This window comes from Pongo pygmaeus, chromosome 22 (genome assembly GCF_028885625.2).
Source record: "Pongo pygmaeus isolate AG05252 chromosome 22, NHGRI_mPonPyg2-v2.0_pri, whole genome shotgun sequence".
In the NCBI taxonomy this organism is placed as follows: Eukaryota; Metazoa; Chordata; class Mammalia; order Primates; family Hominidae; genus Pongo; species Pongo pygmaeus.
In genome coordinates, this window is record NC_072395.2 from 36,894,353 (window position 1) to 36,916,390 (window position 22,038).

Consider the following 22,038-nt stretch of genomic DNA (forward strand, 5'->3'; position numbering starts at 1 on the left):
TTGGATGAGTCTACCCACCTGGGCAGGATAGCAACCAGTCCATATTGTGTGATTCTTTGGGATTTAATTTTAGAGAAAAAGAGAGCTAGTTTCACTAAGCTTTCTCCCATCATATTGTGGCACAAATATTAGAGTGTACTTAGGCATACCTGAGCTTTCAGCCAAGTTGATGGCTGGGGTGGCAGGGAAAGAAAGTAATATTACCCCGTGGAAAATTTTCCTATATGAGAAATATTACCTGTACATTTTTATTATGACATATAATATTTGGGATATAATAATCCAGCATAATTATTACTAACTACCTCAAAAAAATGAATATTTTAATTACTGTTTAGAAACAATTCAACACCGGAAACCCTTTCTTTCTATATTCCCATTCCAGTCACACAAAGGTTAACATTGTCCTGAATTATATGTTAAGCATATTCTTCTCTTTCTTACATTTTAAACATGAATGTTTGTGTTGTTAAAATATATATTATATATGTTTGTTTTAGGACTTTATATAAATGGAAACATACAGTATTTATTTTTTTGACTTGATATGTTTTTTCAGTATTATCTACAGAGAAAAATCCATGTTCAATTGTACTTTCATTTTCTGAACTATATAGTATTCCATTCCAACATAACAGATCCAGTCATTCTGCTATGAATAAACATAATACATTAGTTCATAGTGCTTAGAGTTCTTGAATGAATATGCTAAGGAGAAACATTTCTGAATGTAGGATAATGGCATGTTTTCCATTAATAACATTTTGGTTTCCAAGGTTTTCTCTTTGTATTGTACAAAGTGATCGAGAGTGTCTGTTACTGCATTACCTCACTATCATGTGGTAGCGTTAGACCTGTAATTTTTTTCACTTTTGTAGATTATGTCATGGAATTTCACTGACTTTACTTGAATTTCTCTATTGTTGATTTAAGTTGAGCTTATATTTATTTGATTATATCAGATGTAAAAGTGCCTATTCATACTATTTATACTTTTTAAAAATGTCGGTAGTCTTTTTTTATTTGTAGGATATTTTATTTTATTCTCAATGTCAATTATCTTTTGGTCATATTTGATGCAACTATCTTCTTCCTGATATAGCTTGAAATTTTATTTTCTTTTATTTTCTTTGATACATATAATCTTAATTTAAATGTATAATTACAAATATATAAAATTACTATGTTTATATGACCATGTTTGTACATATTATAAATATAGTCAATTTTCATAACTTGTGGCTTCAGTATTGTGAATTCACTCATTAAAACTTATTTGTAACCCTAAAATTAAATGTTTCTTCATTGTCATTTGCAGACATTTTCAGGTCAGTGAAAAATTTGAGATGTTCAATTTGTACATTCCCATCAGAGTTTGAACTACGTGACTGTCTGCCTGCCTCCAACTCATATTGTAAAAAAGTGTTTTGTTCATGTTCTAGTTAGTCGCAATATTTTTACAGTTTTATGCCTTTTGTTGCTTATTTCTCTGTTTAACATGACCCAAACATAAATAAGAAGTCTGTCTAGTGTTCCCAAAGACAAGAAAGCTGTGTGTGCCTTATGGAGAAAATATGTTACATAAGCTTGATTCAGGCATGATAAGTTGTTGGTCATGAGTTTAATGTTAATAACTCAACAATATGTATTAGATAAGGTGTCTTGAAAGAGAAACATACATAAGTTATGTATTAAACAGTTGATGAAAACTTTGTGATTAGAGGCTCACAGAAATCTAACTCTGTATTTCTCCTAAGAGAAGTGGCTCAATGTTTGCTAATCCAATGTTCATGGCAACTTCAAAGAATGTAAATACCACAAATAATGAGAATAGACTCTCTCTCTCTCTCTCTTTCTGTCTCTCCTCTCTCTCTCTTTCTCTCTCTCCTCTCTCTCTCTCTCCTCCCATGTATGTGTGTGTCTGTGTGTGTGTGTGTGTGTGTGTATATATATCCTTTTGAATATATTTGTATGTATATATGCAAAAAACAAAGCAAATGCAGTGGGATCTTGGGACTTACTTAGCTGGCCAAAAACCTCAGTGTGTGTATATTTTGTAGACTTGTATTCCATTTATAGCATAACAGTGAGTAGCAGCACACTGATGAGTAAGATCAATTTCAGAATATTGTTAGAAATGATGATCACTTTTATGTCTTTTTAAGTAAGAAAATCCCTGCACTCTCAAGCTAACAATAGTTACTATTAGAAAAACTACTAATTGTTTTGAGAACATTGTATTCAGCATTACATTTCAAAGTATATCAACTCTTGCTGATATCATGTCTAAAAACACCAAAAGAAATCACTTTCTAAAATATGGTACATGAAAACTACTTACCATGAAGTTTCTTTTCATTTATCAAAGTCATGTCCTTTTCTAGACATAAGCAGCTGGCAGTATTGTTTCCCCAGGGGCATACAAGCAGAACACCATCTGAAGCCAGATGAAAAACAAAGGTACTTATCCAAGTGGAAAATATGGCAAGTGTGTACATTATTCATGACACCAATTAGCTCTTGAATCAACAAATACGGTAAAATGTTTTTAAAGGTAGAGAGCTATAGAGGCCATGTATATACACATAAAACCAAATGGAAACCTTACAAGATTGATCTGCATAATTTAGTCCAAAATAGTTATTTTATTTGAAATATCAATGACTAAATAAAACAGAAGTTACAGTAGCATCATTTTTCTGTAAGTTATAATATTTTTTGAGTGAATAAACTAAATATATAATCAATGAAGAATTCCTCTTTTAAGTATTTAGGGTTTTGTTGTTGTTGTTTTCTCATGGAAAAAATTCAATTAGACAATCCAGATGAAGAAACTGATTCTTAGAAGAAGTTTGATCAAATCATCTATTGGAAAGCGTAGTGCTGAAATTAAAAATTATTTCTGCCAGAATACCAAATTTGCATTCATCTCTCTAAATCAGGATACCCGAGAATTGATTGAAATGCAAGATTTGCAGTAGATTACTTTAGCTTTCCTTATAAAGCAAATTACTCTCAAATTAAATATTTTTGATACAGTGTTGCAAAAATTCCATCTTGGGGCACTTCAGTTTTCAAAACATAATACTCTTTCAGTCTAAAGAATATTAGCATAAGATTTAACACTGGCATTCACTTATTTAAATTTACCTATTTAATCAGATATATTTAATCAAGTTACATATGAATACTTAATTAAACTTGTTTTGGTTAACATTCTGGCTCAGAGAGGAGTTGGATTTCTATATATTGCGTTTATGCAAACATAAAATGATTATGTTCATACCTAGAGTAGCTGCTAATTTATCTACTCACACCTATTTTACATTCACAATTTTTTAAGGTTCAAATATCTAAAACAAAAAACATTTGAAAATTAATATTTTGGTTATTTTAATACAGAATATTCAATCATTAAATCAAGCTTGAGAAGAATAACTGATACTCAGGATTTTTATTATGTATTTACTATATATGTAATGAGCAGGAGAAGGGAGACCCTAAGAGAGACAATGCATAAATAATAAATAATATACTTTTAATGATTTTTTCTTTATATTTTCTTCAATACCCCAACTCTTCCTACACAAACTTGAATTACATTTTTGTAGAAAAGTTTAAATTCTTAAAATATTTTAACTTTATGATGAATAATAACAAATTCATTTTTTTTCTGTCTCCCATACACACATACACAAACACAAAGATATGGAAAAAGCTAAAAGTACCCTTGCCTTAGTCCATCTTTGCTACTGTAACAAAACCCCATAATCTGGGTAGCTTATAAACAGCAGACATTTATTTGTTATAATTCTGGAGGCTGAGAAGTCCAAGATAAGGCATCTGCCAATGAAGTGTCTGTTGAGGATCCATTTCCGGATTCATAGAAGGTGTCATCTAGCTGTGTCCTCGTATAGTGAAAGGGACAAGGTAGTTCTCTGGTTCCTCATTTGTAAGGATACTAATTCTATTCATGAGAGTTCCATCCTCATTACGAAATCATCTCCCCCAAATCTCCATCTCCTAATACATCACCTTGGGGGTTAGGATTCCAACCCATAAGTTTAGAGGGGTCACAAACATTCAGACCAAAGTATTTCTTAATAAGGCACATACCATTTCCTGATTGGAGAGCTGTTAGTTTTTCATAAGAAAATCAATGTTTCCACGGGAAGAGGCAGTGGCTAGAACATATGCAATAGGTTCAAGGCCAAAAAACAAAAGTATCATTCATGGTCACTGATTGGAGATTCATTAGTTGCCCTGCATGCATGCATAAGGATCAAGCATTTTATTGGAAATAAATTTATTTTTGATGCTTTGGTAAAACTATCACTTAATAGGAAGGTTGGGTTTTCCTGACAATTATTTTATGGTTAGTAATTTTTTATATAACACATAGTATTGGAGGACACTTACATATTTTCAGTACAAAAGTGTGAACAGATTGAATTCCAGCTTTGTTCATACTGCCCCTTCTACCAAGGAAATACAGAGATGGAAAAGAAAAACCTAGTAATCAAAAGCAGAGGGTTACCTGGAAGAGTAACAACACAAAGAAAGAAGAATAGTGAGGCTGGATCGCCAGCAAAGGCCTGAGTGGGGAGGCCATACCTTAGTTTGATGAGCTTCCTCCAAAAGAAGTATATGAAGATGCTATTGAGTAGGCTGGTTACGTTTATCTTCTCAGTGCAGCACATCGCTATCAGTTTCTCACCTGCCAGAACAGGTGTCCTCTAGGAAGAGTTGTTTTATATACATTCATTTTACATAACTTTCTCACTAAAACTTGAATTACATTTCTGTAGAAAAGTTTATATTCTTAAAATATTTTAACTCTATGATGAATCATAACAAATTCTTTTTTTCTATCTCACATATACATATACACAAACACAAATATATGGAAAAAGCTAAAAGAACCCTTGCTTTAGTCCACCTGGGCTGCTAAAACAAAACCCCATAATCTGGGTAGCTTATAAACAACAGAAATTTACTTGTTATAGTTCTGGAGTCTGGTAAGTCAGTAGTCAGTTTACTTCTCCAGGTCCTCTTTAACACAGTTTTTCTTTATTCTGAGTGACAGGGACAACTAATACTTGATTTGGAGAATATTTAGCAAGATAGAAAAATCAAATATTGATCTCTAAACTTTGTAGGTTGCTGTGGGACCATAATTTTCAGAAACACCAGTCTCATATAATACAGGACTTGAGGAAAACTTTGCTTTATTTAGAATAACTTGGATACTTCTCTGCTGTCAAAGAGAAATAACCTCTAGGAAATGTTTCCCATCTTAGTGGAAATAATATGTTAAATATCTCTCGGTTGTACCTGGAAACTTGACATTGCTAAGATCTTGTCTTCTAAAGCAAAAGAAGTTGCATTCCACTAGTATTCACCTGTAATAAATATGAAATTCACTGAGTATTACCTGGGAAGACGGAGAGTTAGATCACATGTCCAAATCTCTTCTCTTTTAATGTACTTAAATTAATAAAATTGCTGAACAAAGAGATGAAAATTTTATCCAGACTAAAACTGGAAAAGGACTTTCTGATATCCTACAGATTATGAAGTATCTATGTGTATAATTAAATCTGGAACAAGCTCATAGAAGATATCAGGAGCTAACAAATGACTCTCTGAAAGTGGAGTGCCATGTTCTTATCAGCACACAGAAGAGATTTTAAAGGACTTCCTTATTAATATTTTGAAAATCACAGAGCAGCCCCAATTGAAGGAGAAGAAGTCAGTCATCCAAATGATTTTTCGTTTGTTTGTTTTGACTTGATACCGTGAAAAAAAAGCAAATGGTATGAAGACAAGCTTGCTTTATAGCTGAGGACTGAGGTGATGGTATGCGTGAGGGCATGTGTCTCTACTGTTAGAGAAAAATAGCCTTGGCATATCCCACAAATACAAAGACAGTAAGCACTGTGGGCCACTTTGCATCAGTTTCTCACCAATGTAGTTGTTTAGTATAGAATAGGAAGTACACTCATATCTGTGGTTAATCCATAATGAAAAATGTAAGTCCTGTAAAAAGGCAAAGCCAGCCCACTACATCAGATGTTACATATTTAGAAATTAAGCACACACATTTCTGTGACTTAATTATCTTCAGTCAAATTTTGCCTTCCTTTTCAGGCAACTGATAAGTTGGTTCCACACTGGACTGTACCACCATCCAGGGACATGGTCACATTTAATTTCTCAAAGCTGAAGAAAATATGATGGTGAGTTGATAAATTCAGTGACTATTGTTGAGCAAATTGCAGAGCTTGATAGAATTGTCTTAAAAAGTTAATTTTATCAATCAAAGTAACTAAGCAAAAATTCCTAAGTATGTTACCAAAGAAAAAAAAATTACTGTGTAGAGGCTTAAAATGACATGGTGTCTGATAGCTCAATACTTATCTGTTTCTTTATTTTAATTATTACTGTAAGAACTTATAGATAGCAGATATATAATAAAAATTTTTGAGATCAGAGAGTCTTTGGAATAAAATGATCTCAAGGATAGTGTTCAGTAGAGGATCCAGAATGAAACTAGGGAAAATGAATAATAGCGAGAGATGGAGAGGCAGGAGAGAGAGAGAGAGTAAGATGTGGATGGAGGGGTGAGAGACAGAGAGAGAAAGAGAGAAACAGAAAAAATGAATGAGCACGTAAGTATAGATGAAAATAGATAAATCTCAGTAAGCAAATTGTGTAAAAAGAACAGGAATGAGATCCTGAGCATTTTCCTGTAATAGCTCAGCATGTCTATGGAAAGTTTTTCTTTTTTTTTTTTTAATCAAGGTAGCAGCTTTGCAGGTATGAGGATGGCTAGATTCTAAGACTCACTGCTGTACTGGAGGCCATTCCAGTGGCCTGAGTTTATCACCGTATGTCTTCATCCTGGAATGTTGGTGATAGCCAGGATAGCCAGGACAGGATAATCTTTCTTCCTCTGGAAGAGCCATTGTCTTAGTCCTTTCATATTGCTGTCAAGGAAAACTGGAGTCTGAGTAAATGCTAAAGAAAAGAGATCTATTTGGCTCACAGTTAGGCAGGCTGTACAAGAGGTATGGCACCAGCGTCTGCTTCTGGAGAAGGCTGCAGGCTGTCCTCACTCATGACAGAAGGCAAAGAGGAGCAGGCATGTGCACAGAGCACGCAGTGAGAGAGAAGGCAAGAGAGCAAGGCGGTGAGAGTGGGTACCAAGCTGTTTATAACAACCAGCTCTTACAGGAATTAATAGAGCAAGAGGGCTCATTACTGTGGGGATAGCAACAAGCTATTCATGAAGGATCTGCCTCCATGATCCAAACACTTCCCTTTAGGCCCCACCTAAAACACTGAGGATCAAATTTCAACATAAGGTCTGGAGGAGTCAAGTAATCCAAACTATAGCAATTCTACCCCTGGCCCTCTAAATTTTATACCCTTCTTATACATACAATATAGTTGTTCTATCCCATAGTCTTCAAAACTCTTAACTTGTTCCAGCATCAACTCAAATGTCCAATATTCAAAGTTTCGTCTGAGACTCAAGGCAAATTCCTTACAGCTGTGACCCTGTAAAATCAATAACAATGTTTTTACTTACAAGATACAATGGTTGTGTAAGCATTAAATAAACATTTCTATCCCAAAAGGGAGAAATAGGCCAAAATAAAGGAGTAACAGGCTCCATACAAGTCTGAAACCCAGCAAAGCAGACATTAAATCTTAAAACTCCAAAATAATCTCCTTTGATTCCATATCCCACATCCTGGGTACATGGTGTGAGGGGTCAACTCAAAAGGCCTCAGGCGGTTCTGTCCCCATGGCTTTGTTGGGCACAGCCCACATGGGTGCTGTCTTGGGTTTGAATTGAATGCCTGCTGCTTTTCCAGGCTGATGGTGCATGCTGCTGGTTGGTCTACAGAGCCCTGCTCTCACAGTTCCACTAAGCAGTGCCCCAGTGCGGACTCTCTGAGGGTGCTCTAGCTGCACACTTCTACTCAGTATGAACTTAGTAGATTCTCTCTGCAAGCACTCAGCCCCTGCAGCAGAATTGTGCATGGTTACCCAGGCTTTGGGATATATCCTCTGAAATCGAAGTGGAAGTGGCCAAGCCTCCTCCACTCTTGCATTCTGAGTGATTGCAGACTTAACACCATATGGACACTGCCAAGGCTTTCAGTTTATACTTTAGAGCTGAGGGCCAAGCAGTACCTGCGGCCATTGAGCAGTGGTTGGAGGTAGAGCAGCCAGGATGCAGGGAGCAGCATCCCAAGGTGGTACAGGGCAGTGATGCTCCAGTCCCAGACCTTGAAAGAATTTTGTCCTCCCCAGGTATCTGGGCCTGTGATGGGAGGAGCAGCTTTGAAAATTTCTGCAATGCCTTTGGGGCCTTTTCCCCATTATCTTGGCTTTTAGCACCTGACTCCCATTTAGTCATGCTAATCCTTTTAACAAGTGGTTGCTCTGCAGCACCATTGGATTCCTCCCTTAAAAATGCTCTTTCCTTCTCTATCACACGCCCAGGATGCATATTTTCCAAATGTTTAGGCTTTGCTTTATTTTTAATTATAAATTACAACTTTAGGCCATTCCTTTGTTCCTATATCTGACACTCTTTGAAGGATTTTCTGCTTAGAAATTTCTTCCGCTAGATACTTTAGGTCATGACTTTTAAGCTTGGCCTTCCATGAAGACCTAGAGCATGAAAACAATGCAACCAAGTTCTTTTCTATGGTTAACAAGGGTAACCTTTGCTCTAGTTTCCAGTCAGTTCCATGTGAGATCCTGTCAGCTTGGTCTTTACGATCTGTATTTCTACCAGCATTTTGGTCACCATCACTTGACCAATCTCTAAGAAGTTCCAAACTTACTCTAATCTTCTTGTCCTTTTTCAGACCTCCAAATCCTTCTATCCTTTCCCCAGTTCCAAAACCACTTCCACAGTTTCTGGTGTTTTTATAGCAACATCCCACTCTTTAGTACCAATTTTCTGTCTTAGTGCTTTTAATGTTGCTACAAAGGGCTATCTGAGGCTGGGTAATTTATAAAGAAGAGAGGTTTGTTTTTCCTCACCGTTATTCAGGCCATACAAGAGGCATGGCACCAGTATCTGTTTCTAGTGAGGGCCTCAGGCTGCCTTTACTCACAGCAGAAGGTGAAGGGAACCAGCATGTGCAGAATCACATGGATAGACAGGCAGCAAGAGAGCAATGGGGGAGGTGCCAAGCTCTTTTTAACAACCGCTCTCACAGAGCTAAGAGAACAAGAACTTACTCATTACTGAGGATGGTGCCAAAACCATTCATGGGAGGTCCACCCTGATGAACCAAACACCTCCCATTAGGCTCCACCTTCAACATTGAGGATCAGATTTCAACATAAGGTATGGAGAGGTCAAACAAAGTAAACTATAGCAGTAAAGTTGTTGTTGTTGTTGCTGCTTTTCTTTCTTTTTTTTTTTGACCCGGAGTCTTGCTCTGTTGTCCAGGCTAGAGTGCAATGGTGCGATCTTGCCTCACTGCAAGCTCCACCTCCCGGGTTCACGCCATTCTCCTGCCTCAGCCTCCCGAGTATCTGGGACTACAGGCGCCCGCCACCATGCCCGGCTAATTTTTTTTTTTTTTTTGTATTTTTAGTAGAGACGGGGTTTCACCATGTTAGCCAGGATGGTCTCGTACTCCTGACCTCGTGATCTGCCTGCCTCGGCCTCCCGAAGTGCTGGGATTACAGGCAGCAGTAAAGTTTTAATAAGTGCATGGTTCACCCAATTTCTCATCTTTTCAGTTCACATGGTTCAAGTATTGCCAATAAAAATAATTTTCACCATATTTTTACAATGCCTGTAGTGTGCTTTTGAACAAATAATGTTTCCTCTAAGGAGATAGTTAGCAAAGGCATAAAACAAGAATGTGGAATTTATAAGCCACTCATCACGTAGGGAAGGCACAGACTCCAGGATACAGAAACAATTGCATCTGACCCTGCTAATTGACTAAGTGCACCCAAACCTTGCTCTTTAAAACAAAACAGTGAAAATGTGCTGCAGAGGAGATAGATGACTCTGTAGGGAGGAGGCAAAAGACATGCTTCTCTGTGAGCTTTAAAGTGTTCATTATAAAAAGCAGAGATACTTATCCCTGTAATTCCCCCAGGAAAGGAACTGGGGAGTAAAGATGAAGCATGAGCTCAATTCAGGGAACATTTTCATTTCAGTGAGCATCTGCTGGCAGTAAATCCAGTGATAACTGTCATGCAGTGTGGATGTCTTACTTCTTTCTCGTAAGCCTGATGAGAGCACTGTATACCTCCTGGCATAATTGTTCTTGTTCCATCTGAACTTAACGGGGATTTAAACATTCACAGGAGAAGTTAAAGGCAAAGAAAAATGTGATGGTATAAAAAGGAAAACTATTTTTAATGAGCTTATTTTCTTCTATGTAACTCATCCTTATTTTCTAATTTCATAATGTTATATGGAACATTTTTGATATTATAGAAGAAAAAACAAATGATCTCATTTTATTTTGTTTATAATTGTATTATTGATCTCTTATTATGATGGAGACCTTTTATATGTATACTGAAATAAATGGAAGAGCTTAAGAAGCAATGGATACAATAATGATGTCAGCTTGGCTGCCAGGAACTTGATGGGTAAAATCTGCTAAGAGACACATGAGATTATTTACGTCAATGAGTGTGTGATAATAAAAGGCAATTCAACCTCATAGATTTACAATTTAGATATAACTAAATATGGTAGTAACACTATATTTACTTCTTAATTCACTTATTATACTTGTTTCTCTTGACCAAAACAAAGGTAAACTCTACAGAATAGTTTAATTACACTTAATGTAAGAAATTAATATCAATTTTTATGACTGGGAGACTCACAAATTAGTCTAACTATAATAGAAAAGCACTATAACTCAAACAACAGTTAGATTCCCTGTGCATGAGATGTCTTTGACCTGCCCAAAAAGGTTTCTACACATGGAATTCGCATGAACCTTATTATAATACCAGCATCCCAACACTAGCCAACATTAAACCCTACGATTACATTATTATATGTAAGTGGCAATACGCTGCCAGAAACTGTAATGTCTCCATATGTGTTTAGATGATCTGTAAAGGACCTGCTCTATCTCAACCACAGCGTGAAACTATTTCTGTTTTTACACTGATAGTAGTTCAAGTTTATTAATTCTAGCAACCAAAACATGTAACATCGAAAATCGTGAAATAGCTGGGCATGATGGCTCATGCTTGTAATCCTAGCACTTTGGGAAGCCAAGGAAGGAGAATCTCTTGAGCTCAGGAATTCCAGACCAGGCTAGGCAAAATAGCAAGATCATATCACTACAAAAAATTTAAAAATTACCTGGGCGTGGTAATCTGCACCTATAGTCCAAGCTATTCCAGAGGCTAAGGTGGGAGGATGGCTTGAGTCCAAAGTCCAGGAAGTCGAGGCTGCAGTGAGCTGTATCATGCCACTACACTGTAGGCTGAGCGATGGAACGAGACCCTATCTCCAAAACAAAAGAAAGAAAAATCTCAAAATAAGTATTTTTTTTAAGTATTTTATTGGTGCAAACTGGATATGTCTTTCAGAGTGCAATGTCTATGTAAATATTCCTTGCTGGTAGTCATAATCATTGATATATTTTAATTTGTTGCTACTCTGTTGAACAGAATTATAAAAAGCTTACAACTGATTCGACTTGTAGATATTTACCAGGACTTAAATCCAAACGCCTCTCTGGTAAACATGTGTAAACAAATTGCTTTATTAACTAAAAAAGTCAAGTCCTGTGCTTGACTAATTTAGTGTGGAAATTTCTCACATTAATCAAAATATAAGCTTGGTAGGGAATATGCTATCCTAACTGGCTAACTCTATGCTATATGTTTCAAATTAACTGTCTGCCATGTCAGATTATCCTAAACATGAAAGAAATACATATGTGACCCAAAGTTTGCGAACCTTTGGTGAGATTTGTTTAAATATCCAATTTAGTTTTAAAATCTTATGTATATTAAATTGAAAATGATGACTTTCAATATTTTACCCATCTAGTTGTATATCCTCTTTCAATTTTTCTTAATATGCCTGAGAAGAAAATTGAGGTTAAAGAAATTTAGTGAATGCTATTAGAGACTTGAATTGCTTCTATTATTTTAAAATAATATTTTCTACTCACCTGTGCCTTACCAATTAGTTTATTCAGAATACTAAATGTCATTTCTTCCCTTGGAATTTTGTTCACCTAACAAACGCTGTGTCTGCATTGTGTCTAGCTACTTGTCTTAGGTAGCAGAGATAGACATATAAAGTAAGACACAATTCCAGAATTTGAGAACATTAGTATAATTGGGGACTGAGTTCATAAGAGGAAAACATAAAGCTATGTATAAAGAAAGAGAAGGAAATACACAGATTACTGCAACATCACATGGACTAGAAATATCACAGAGGTTACTTGGCGAAGAAAAAAGAATGGAACGAAAAAGTACCTGAGAGAGAAGAGATGTCATAAAGACTTAAGAATAGGTGAAGAAAAGGAAGTAAAAAGTTAAATACTAGAAAGAGTAAAATAAAATTGTCTTTGTTTATAGATGACATGGTGGTTTATATAGAAAATGGCAAAGAATCAACAAAATACTGCTGGAACTAGTAAGTAATTATGGCAATGGTGTAGGATACAAGATTAATATTTACAGGTCAATTGCTGTCTTATATACTGAAGATGAAAATACGGAAATTTGAAATAAAAAAAATCACTTACATTAGCATCAATAAAATAAAATACTTAAGGTATCTATCTGAAAATAAGTATCTATAAAATCTATATGAGAAAAACTACAAAATACTGATGAAAGAAATCAAAGCAGACCTAAATAAGTGGAGAGATATTCCAGGTTCATGGGTAGAAAGACTAACTATCAGATATGTTCAGCTTTTCCAAATTTATCTGTATATTCAAGGCAATTCGAATCAAAATCTCAGAAAATTATTTTGTGGATGTCAACAAATGGTTCTAAACTTTTTATAGAGAGGTAAAAGACCCAAAGTAGCCAGTTCAATATTGAAGAATAACAAAGTTGGAGAACTAACTAAGACAACTTGATCTCCAGACTTAATATAAAGCTACAGTATCAAGACAGTGGTATTAGTGAAAGAATAGAGAAACAGAATAAGTGTGATATTAAAAAAAATTGAACAAATGTTCAATGGAACACAGTAGAGATCCCAGAAATAGGCTCACATAAATATAGTCAACTAATCTTTGGCAAAAATGCACAGATAATTCTATAGAGAAAGGATTGTCTTCCAAATAAATAGTGCTGGACAGCCTGACTTCCACATGCAATAAATAAATAAATAAATAAATAAATAAATCTAGACACAAATGTTACAGTTGTCACAAAAGCTAGTCCAAAATGGTTCATAGTCCTAAGGTAAAATGCAAAACTATAAAACTCCTAAAAGGTAACATAATGAAAAAATAAAGGTGACTGTGGGTTTGGTGGATTGTTAGATTACAACTCCAAAAGCAAAATCCATTAAAAAAAAACAAAAACAAGAATTCCTTAAAATTAAAAAAAAAAAGTTTTTCCAAAGACACTCTCAAGAGAATGAAATGACCAGCAGCAGACTGGAATAAAATATTTGCAAAATATATACTAGATCCATGACTGACATACAAATATACAAAGAACTGTTAAAACTCAACAATAAGAAAACAAACAATCCGAATTTTAAAAAATGGTAAAAGATCTGGATGGACAGCCTCACCAAAGGAGGTATACAATGCCAAATAAAAATATAAAGAGATACTTGATGTCATCTGTCATCAGGGAGTTGCCAATTAAAAAACTAAGTGAGATACAACCACACACCTGTTAGAATGAATAAAATGAAAACACTGACAACACCAAATGCTTGTGAGGATGAAGAGCAAAGGGAACTCCTATTAATTGATTGTGGGAATGCAAAATAATGCAGACATATTGGAAGACAGTTTGGCAGTTTCTTCCAAAAATAACATTTGCTTACTGTATGATACAGCAAGCACACTTCTGGTACCTACCAAAAGGAGTTGAAAACATGTCAACACAAAAACCTGCATACAAATGTTCATACTGCTTGTATTTATAATTGGCAAAACTTGGAAACAACCATGATGTCCTTCAATAAGTCAATGGATAAGGAAACTGTGGTATACCCATAAAATGAAATATTATTTGGCACCAAGAAATGAGCTGTTGGCCCAGTACGGTGGCTTATGCCTATAATCCCAGCACTTTGGGAGGCCATGGCGGGCAGATCACGAGGTCAGGAGATCGAGACCATCCTGGCTAACATGGTGAAACCCCGTCTCTACTAAAAAAATACAAAAAGTTAACCAAGTGTGGTGGTGGGCGCCTGTAGTCCCAGCTACTCGGGAGGCTAAGGCAGGATAATGGCATGAACCCAGGAGGCAGAGCTTGCAGTGAGCTGAGATCACACCACTGCACTCCAGCCTGGGCTACAGAGGGAGACTCTGTCTCAAAAAAAAAAAAAAAAAATGAACTGTTGTACTATGAAAGACGTGGACTTTATTAATAATAATTTATCGATGTGATTCAACAATTTTAACCAATGTACTAAACTAAAACAAGATGTTAGTAGGGAAAACTGTGCAATGGGTGGAAATGAGGAATATTCTCTGAACTTTTCTATTATGCTTTCTGTAAATATAAAACTGTTCTAAAAATAAAGGCTACCCATTAAAGACAAAAAAAAAAAAGAAAAGAAAAGAAAAAGAAAAGAACAGGTGAGCCAGACTTTCAGAATGTGGAGACCTGGGAAGTATATATTTCCCTCTTTACAAAGCAGCAACAAGGCAAGGAAATTCTTCTTATTCATAATTTTTGTTCAATTCACATAAAGCTGAAGTTGCTGGGGACAATTAACCCTAAGTATAAGACACGTGACTCCAAAATGAGATGAGAGAAAACTTAGCTTACTTGTAGCAGATGCCATTTGAGCAATGGTGAAAAGAAGTTAGCTGGATTTTTAATAAAATCCAAGCTACATGTGGAGTAGCAAGAAAATATGAACCTCTGAGGCCAGAGGACACAAGGGCAATTTGCATTTATTCACATATTCTTTTCTATTGACGTTTCTAGAACTCTAAAAAAAGATTAGGGGCGTGATGATACTGGCTTAAATGAGAGGCTGCTTCAAGGAGGGCAGAAAGCCAACCCAAGATCCTTTCCCCCTCCTCTCCTATGGGACAAAAATTTTTTTTTTGAGATGGAGTTTTGCTCCGGTTGTCCAGGCTGGAGTGCAATGGCGCAATCTCAGCTCACTGCAACCTCCACCTTCTGGGTTCAATCTATTCTGCCTGGAAAATCTTAAATCACTAGGTGAAAGACAACTACCTTGTCACCTGTGGGGCACTGGTGAAAACCTATTCCAAGTGGAGAAAGTGACCAAGAGAAAACAAACAAACAAACCTCTCTGACTTCATGGGAGTGGCAGGAATAAGTCCTGGGCCCTGACCTGCAGCTGAGTGCCAGACAGGATCCCCGAGAAGGCTGTACACCCATGACTCAGGGAAGCAGTGCTTGCTTAAGACTGAGATTTAATCAGAATCATAGAGAAGCTACCATCATACTATGCCCCTGACACCAAGCTAATGACTGTTGAGTAACAAGTAATAATGTCCTAATGTTATAGTCTAGTAAATAATCATCAGGATGTGGAATGCAGAAAATATAAATGAATGGACTTCCCAAGCTGGAAAATATGAGGTGTTTTTGTGGCTTTTATGTGGAGATATTGCCTTGTGTTTGAGAGGTCTAATCACTAGTCTCACTGCTATTAATAACCAGTGCTGACATGCTGGTACAATGTGCATCCAGATCTCCATGGACAGGCACATGGTTACAAAGCAAGATGATTAGTAGTAGCATTATTAATAGAATTTCAGTATATTTCATGCTATGTGCACCTACAGGGACTTGAGCAACACATGAATGAGAATTATTGTAGAAGCCTGTTGAGATTAAACCTTACAGCATAGGAGAAAAAAGGAAGAAGAGTTTTAAAACGATGACAAACTAAGAAAGACATGGATAAAACCTAGAAACCTGAACACAGGAAGAATTTTCATCCTAATGAGAATACACCAGATATATTTTTATAATAAAAACTCTCCATTTTTAAAGTAAGGAAAGTGAGAGGGTACATTAAAGGGAAAAAAGCGTCATTGTCAAATCCTTTCATATATTCAAACTTTATAAATCAAAAGAAACTCTTAAAATTATCTAGCCCCTTCTCTCAAATAACAACAAGGGAGAGATATCAGGTTGATCTAAAATCTCCCTGTGATACAGGGCAGGGAAGCCACAGAATCGTGGCTTAGCCAGGGAAAGTTCTTGGTTTTGCCCAGGAAAGCTTTCAAGAGTGAGCAGGTGGTGTAAGAAAACAGCTTCACTGGGGCAGCAGCATTACAGCACAGTGACTGCTCCTGCGGAGCAGGCTGCCCCATAGGTGGTGTGTGGACTGCAGCAGCTCAAGCTCAGTGCTGCAGTCAAACTCTATCTACCTTTAATTACATGCAAATTAAGAGATGAGTTATTCAAAAATTATAGAAAAGGGGTGGTAACTGCTGGATTGTTGCCATGGAAATGGGCAGTAACTTCTGGGTGTTTTTATGGCAATAGTAAACTGTCAGAATGACGGTGGGCATATTTTAGGAAGAGGTAATTTCTGTGCCTCTTCCCTATTTCAGCCGGTCTTCAGTCTGGTCCAGAGTCAAGTCCTGCCTCCTACCTCACCTTCACTTAATAAGGATTAGGAAACAATGACATATTTTCCTTACTGTGTAAAAGCAAATTATAATATTTACATACAGAGCAGAGCTGAGAAATAGAGCAAATAAATATATAAATTTTGTAAAAATATAGCACCTTCTGATAATCTTATAGTAAAGGAAAATGCAATAAAAATTAGCGCCTCTGAGCAGAAAATTTTACAGTATAATTGTCTACAGCATTAAAATGGATAAATATATAGATATAAATATAACATTTGAATTAAATATGTATTTAAATGACTACATTTTTATTTGGAAAATGCTACAGAAGTGTTTTGAATGTAAAATTCTAAGAATTATAGCCCTGCTTAATTCAGTCAGAGAATACAAAACAGAGGAAAATATAGTTTATTTATTAATTTTTAAATTTTTTGTTCATTTCTTTGTGGGAAACACCTTAACACATGATAAGAATAGAAAAAGAACATCTATCTTCCATATCACAGAATAAGAAAATATCAAGCAAAATAATATATTATCTATATGGCTAGCAGAGGAAAGTAAAATGATAAAAGACATTAAATGGTGCAGAGATGTTAATAGATTCAACGAGTCTAAACTTCATATTTTAAAGGCAAGAGCATTTACATTGTGTTAAAAAAGGTATAAATATTTATTTCTTATACAATATTTAAGTAACCTAATATAAACAAACTGCTGGAAACAAAGAATGACCAAATATATGTCACTTAAAAGTGAAACAAATGTTTATCAAAATGAGAAAAAAAGGATATAATTTATTAGTAATAAAAACATGAACTGAAGCAAAAGGGGTAATCTGCTTTATCTGCAAGTTAGAGGGACTATTTAAATGAGAAACATTTATTTATAAGCACAAATATACGTAGCATCAAAATAAGTAAATCAGGAAAGTTTGTAATTAGGGAGTATTGATAAAAACAATATAATATTTTAAAGCATGTGCAAATTATATAGTTAAGAAAAACAACAAACATTATGGGATATGACCTAAGTTAACTTAAAAACCATTTAGTGGAATAGCTTTTTTGAAAAGCAGATGGATCCATTGATATATAATTTTAAAATAATTTTTAAATAGTTGGATAGCCATCAGATTCATTTAGAAGGCTTGTATTAGATTTTTAATCTTGACAAATATTCCAGAAATTTTAAAAAAGTAATAATAAAGTAAATCATCTCATGTTAGTATATGTAAAAATCCTTACGAAATTAAGTGGTTGTTATAGACTGAATACCTGTCTTGTGTTCACCCAAAATTCATATGATGAATTCTAATGCTCCAGTGTGTTGGCATTAGAAGATGGGTCCTTTGGGAGATAATTAGGTCAAGAGGGTGGAACCCTCATGAATAAGATTAATACTCATAAAAGGAACCCCCAAAATGCGGTCTTGCTTTTGCTGCCACGTGAGGGTAAATCGGCAGATTGCAACCCAGAAGAGAAGCCTCACCAAAACGTGACCACTCTGACACCTTGATCTTGGTCTTCCAGCCTCCAGAACTATGAATAATAAATCTCTGTTGTTTATAAGCCACCAGTCTATGCTATTCTGTTATAGCAGCCTGAACTAAGATATGTGATGCAAAGATTCCTCTGGCAAAACTGATTGAGGTTTAACTAATGAATTATTCATTAGTAAAGGAGTACTAATAATGCCCCAGATAGATGAACATTTAAATAACATTGAAAGTAATACTGAAATGTAACATAAAATCTTAGTATTCAAGTGTCTACATAAAATTTAACCTTAGCTAAAAGTAGAAATGTACTAAGAAAAAGACGAAGTAAAAATTAAAATTAAAATATCTATCATTTTCTCTTAGTAGAGATTTTGCTCATTCATTTTAATTATTGCTCAATTCAAATTATTTTTAAAATAACTGTATGTAAAATAGTAAAGAGAATAAGAATACGTTCAAAACTAAAAGCAACACACTGTGGGTGAATTAAGCAGCAAAATCATCCACATATGAAAGGTAGTCTTTTTTGATATATCCCTGGACTCCATGTGCTGTTTTTGGTTTGTACATTTTTGTTTGCCAGTAAAGCGCCTGGGCAGGATTAGACAAGAACAACCAGGAGTTCAGTTATTTTATTGTACACAACAAAATGCTAATGATGCCAGGACTCTGCATAGGTAATTATTGCTAAAAGGTCATTGGCAGCAAGCATCGTTGAACTTCTGTTGATCCTCATTCCAGAGATTAATTGTGCTTGATTGCATATGATATTATTTTCATTGGAACAACTGATGTTGACTGAGATAGTGAGGTCTGATCTCTCTGGGAGTACTCAAATGATTTTGGAACACAGCATTTATTCTTGTCTTCCTTTAATCTAGTGACCTCGTTGATACGATCTGTTAGGGTAGTTGTTTCAATAATTCTATATTTATTCTGTTATTTTGAAAATGTTTTTTCTCTGTTTTTTAATTCAATTCACAGAAAAACTCAGAAATCATGATGTTTATTACATGTTTACTCCTCATATTTTCAAATTTAAAAAAAAGCAGAAAACAAGAGCAATAGCAACAAAAAAACACCGCTTGAGTCAAACTTTCCTACTAGAGTATCATTCTTATTTTCTTTGTGATTTCAGTAGGTTAGATAAAAGAAACACAAGTATTTGATGTATTGCACTCAATATGCTTAATGCTATTTTCTTTCTCAGACAGTTGTAGAGTAGATTTTCAAGGAGAACTTTTTAAGTCTCTATTTTAATTTTTTTTTGTTCTAAATAACGTGTAAATAAAACTGAATAAATAGATAAATAAAATTATAATGTCTATGTTTTTGCAGAATATTTTTTTCTATTGTTAAGATGCTCTAGACTGAATTACATGTCCTGAAATTCCTATTTTGAAATTTTAGCCCCCAACAATTTGGAGATAAGGCTTTTATGATGTCATAAAGGTGCTCCCCTAATCTAACAGGAGTAGTAGCCTTATAAAAGGAGGAAGAAAGAGAGTTATCTTTCTCTCTCCATGATCATGCACCAGGAAGGTAGCCATTTGCAAGGCAGAAGGGGAGTTCTTGCCAGAACTCAACTATACTGGCATCCTGACCTCGAACTTCCAGCCTGCAGAACTGTGAGAAAACACATTTCTATTGTTTAAGTCACCCTTTCTATGGTATGTTTTTATGACAACCTGAGTAAGATGTAAGAGATTAACAAAACATTTTTTACTCTTATCATCTGTGGTACAGAGACATGTAATTAAAAGACATTGCAATGGGATATATTGTTTAATTAGATAGCATATGACTAGAAAATATACATTATTGGAAGGTATTACCAGAAAGCAACTTGATACTTAATTTGTTCAAAATTCAAATATAAAATCTATTTTCCTGTTGTTGTCTGTGGAGAAGAATCATACCACACAAATGTTTCTCAGGAAAAATATATACTGTACTCTTTTTAAAAGATTTATCTGTTTCTAAAACCTACTTCTAAACTTCCCAACTCTTTGGGGTTTCTTTCTGTACTGTTTTGCAGTTGTTTTCATGATACATTATGTACCTATTTCTAAAAATTTGATAGGAGTTTCCAGAGATCAGGGAGTTGTAGGTATTAATACATTTCCCACCTCTCTTGGTGCCCAGTTCAGGACTCTGTCTCATGGGTGCTTGGTCCATATTGTTGATATCTGTAATAACTCAACACGAAAATTAATGTTTCATTCTCTTTTCCTAGTTTTCCTTGAGAAATGGCCTCAAAAGTCCTGAGTTAATTGTTTCTATGCTCTAACTTGTAATGTATTTGGCATGTTGAGTTTAGAGTAAGTCTTCCTCTGATTACCTCATGTGAACACTTAAATCTTTTTTGGGTTGTTCCAAATAAGTCTTCAAATATGAACCTTTTCAATTATTTATTAAAAATCATCTTATTGAAAAGGTTCATATTTGAAGACTTATTTGGAATATATACATATATATTATTTTGCTCTCTTTTTACCAGTTATATACAATTTCCGTCATTTTGGAATTTTTGCCATTTTGGAAGCTCAATGGGTATACTTACACTGGTCCTGATCATAAGTCATGTGTAATGTCAGTGAAAGCACCCACTATAATAACAAAAAAAAGGCAAGAATCCTTCTGTGGAGTGTCTCTAAGCAGCATTCACTGACTTAATAGAATGCCAGAAACGCAAAATCCTTAAATTGTTAAAATAAGACTTGGTGATTTGTCTTTTCCCCATTAGGCTTAATGCATTTTGGAAGTCGATGGTTAGAATGAGGAAGGGAGCTCACACTGTAATAGCTAAGCCTGATGAATAAACTCACATGATCATCATTAATATCAAGCCACTGGTGACTGAGACTTCTGCACATGCATAATTATTATTCTTGGCTGGGAGAGGGTAGAGAAGGCTGTAGGAGCTACCTCCTCATTTGATTATCACACTCCCTGAAATGCCTTAGCCTGTAAATCACACTTTCTTCTTCTAGACAAGAACACCTTTTACATCCACCAATCTTTTTTTTTTTTTTTTTACTTTAGATTTCTAGTCTGTATTTCATTAGGCATATTTCCCACACTTTTTGTAGATTTTGTGAGACTTGTTTAAAAGACTTTACTAAGGAGAAAAGTCTTCTGGAAGAATCATTTACTTTCCTTGTTCTATTTATAGCACACATGATTTGACAGACAGGTACTTTTTAATTCCATCCCTAAGGTTGAATTTCCCTTTATGTTTCATGAATAAGGGAACTCAATGTAAGAAAGCAACTTACCAGTATTTTATTGAGGATTTTTGCATCAATGTTCATCAAGGATATTGGTCTAAAATTCTCTTTTTTTGTTGTGTCTCTGCCAGGCTTTGGTATCAGGATGATGCTGGCCTCATAAAATGAGTTAGGGAGGATTCCCTCTTTTTCTATTGATTGGAATAGTTTCAGAAGGAATGGTACCAGCTCCTCCTTGTACCTCTGGTAGAATTCGGCTGTGAACCCATCTGGTCCTGGACTTTTTTTGGTTGGTAAGCTATTGATTATTACCACAATTTCAGCTCCTGTTATTGGTCTATTCAGAGATTCAACTTCTTCCTGGTTTAGTCTTGGGAGGGTGTATGTGTTGAGGAATTTATCCATTTCTTCTAGATTTTCTAGTTTATTTGCATAGAGGTGTTTGTAATATTCTCTGATGGTAGTTTGTATTTCTGTGGGATCGGTGGTGATATCCCCTTTA

General features: G+C 35.2%; 1 long non-coding RNA gene across 1 annotated transcript; it reads right to left on the bottom strand.

The window, feature by feature from the left end:
- Positions 1–3,781: 3,781 nt before the first annotated feature.
- Positions 3,782–20,561, bottom strand: LOC129022532 (uncharacterized). Its single transcript, XR_008496457.2, has 4 exons — positions 20,436–20,561; positions 7,446–7,563; positions 6,850–6,989; positions 3,782–5,402 (listed from the first exon to the last, which is right to left on the bottom strand). It is a non-coding gene; the product is annotated as an uncharacterized LOC129022532 (long non-coding RNA).
- Between the last annotated feature and the right edge of the window lie 1,477 nt (positions 20,562–22,038).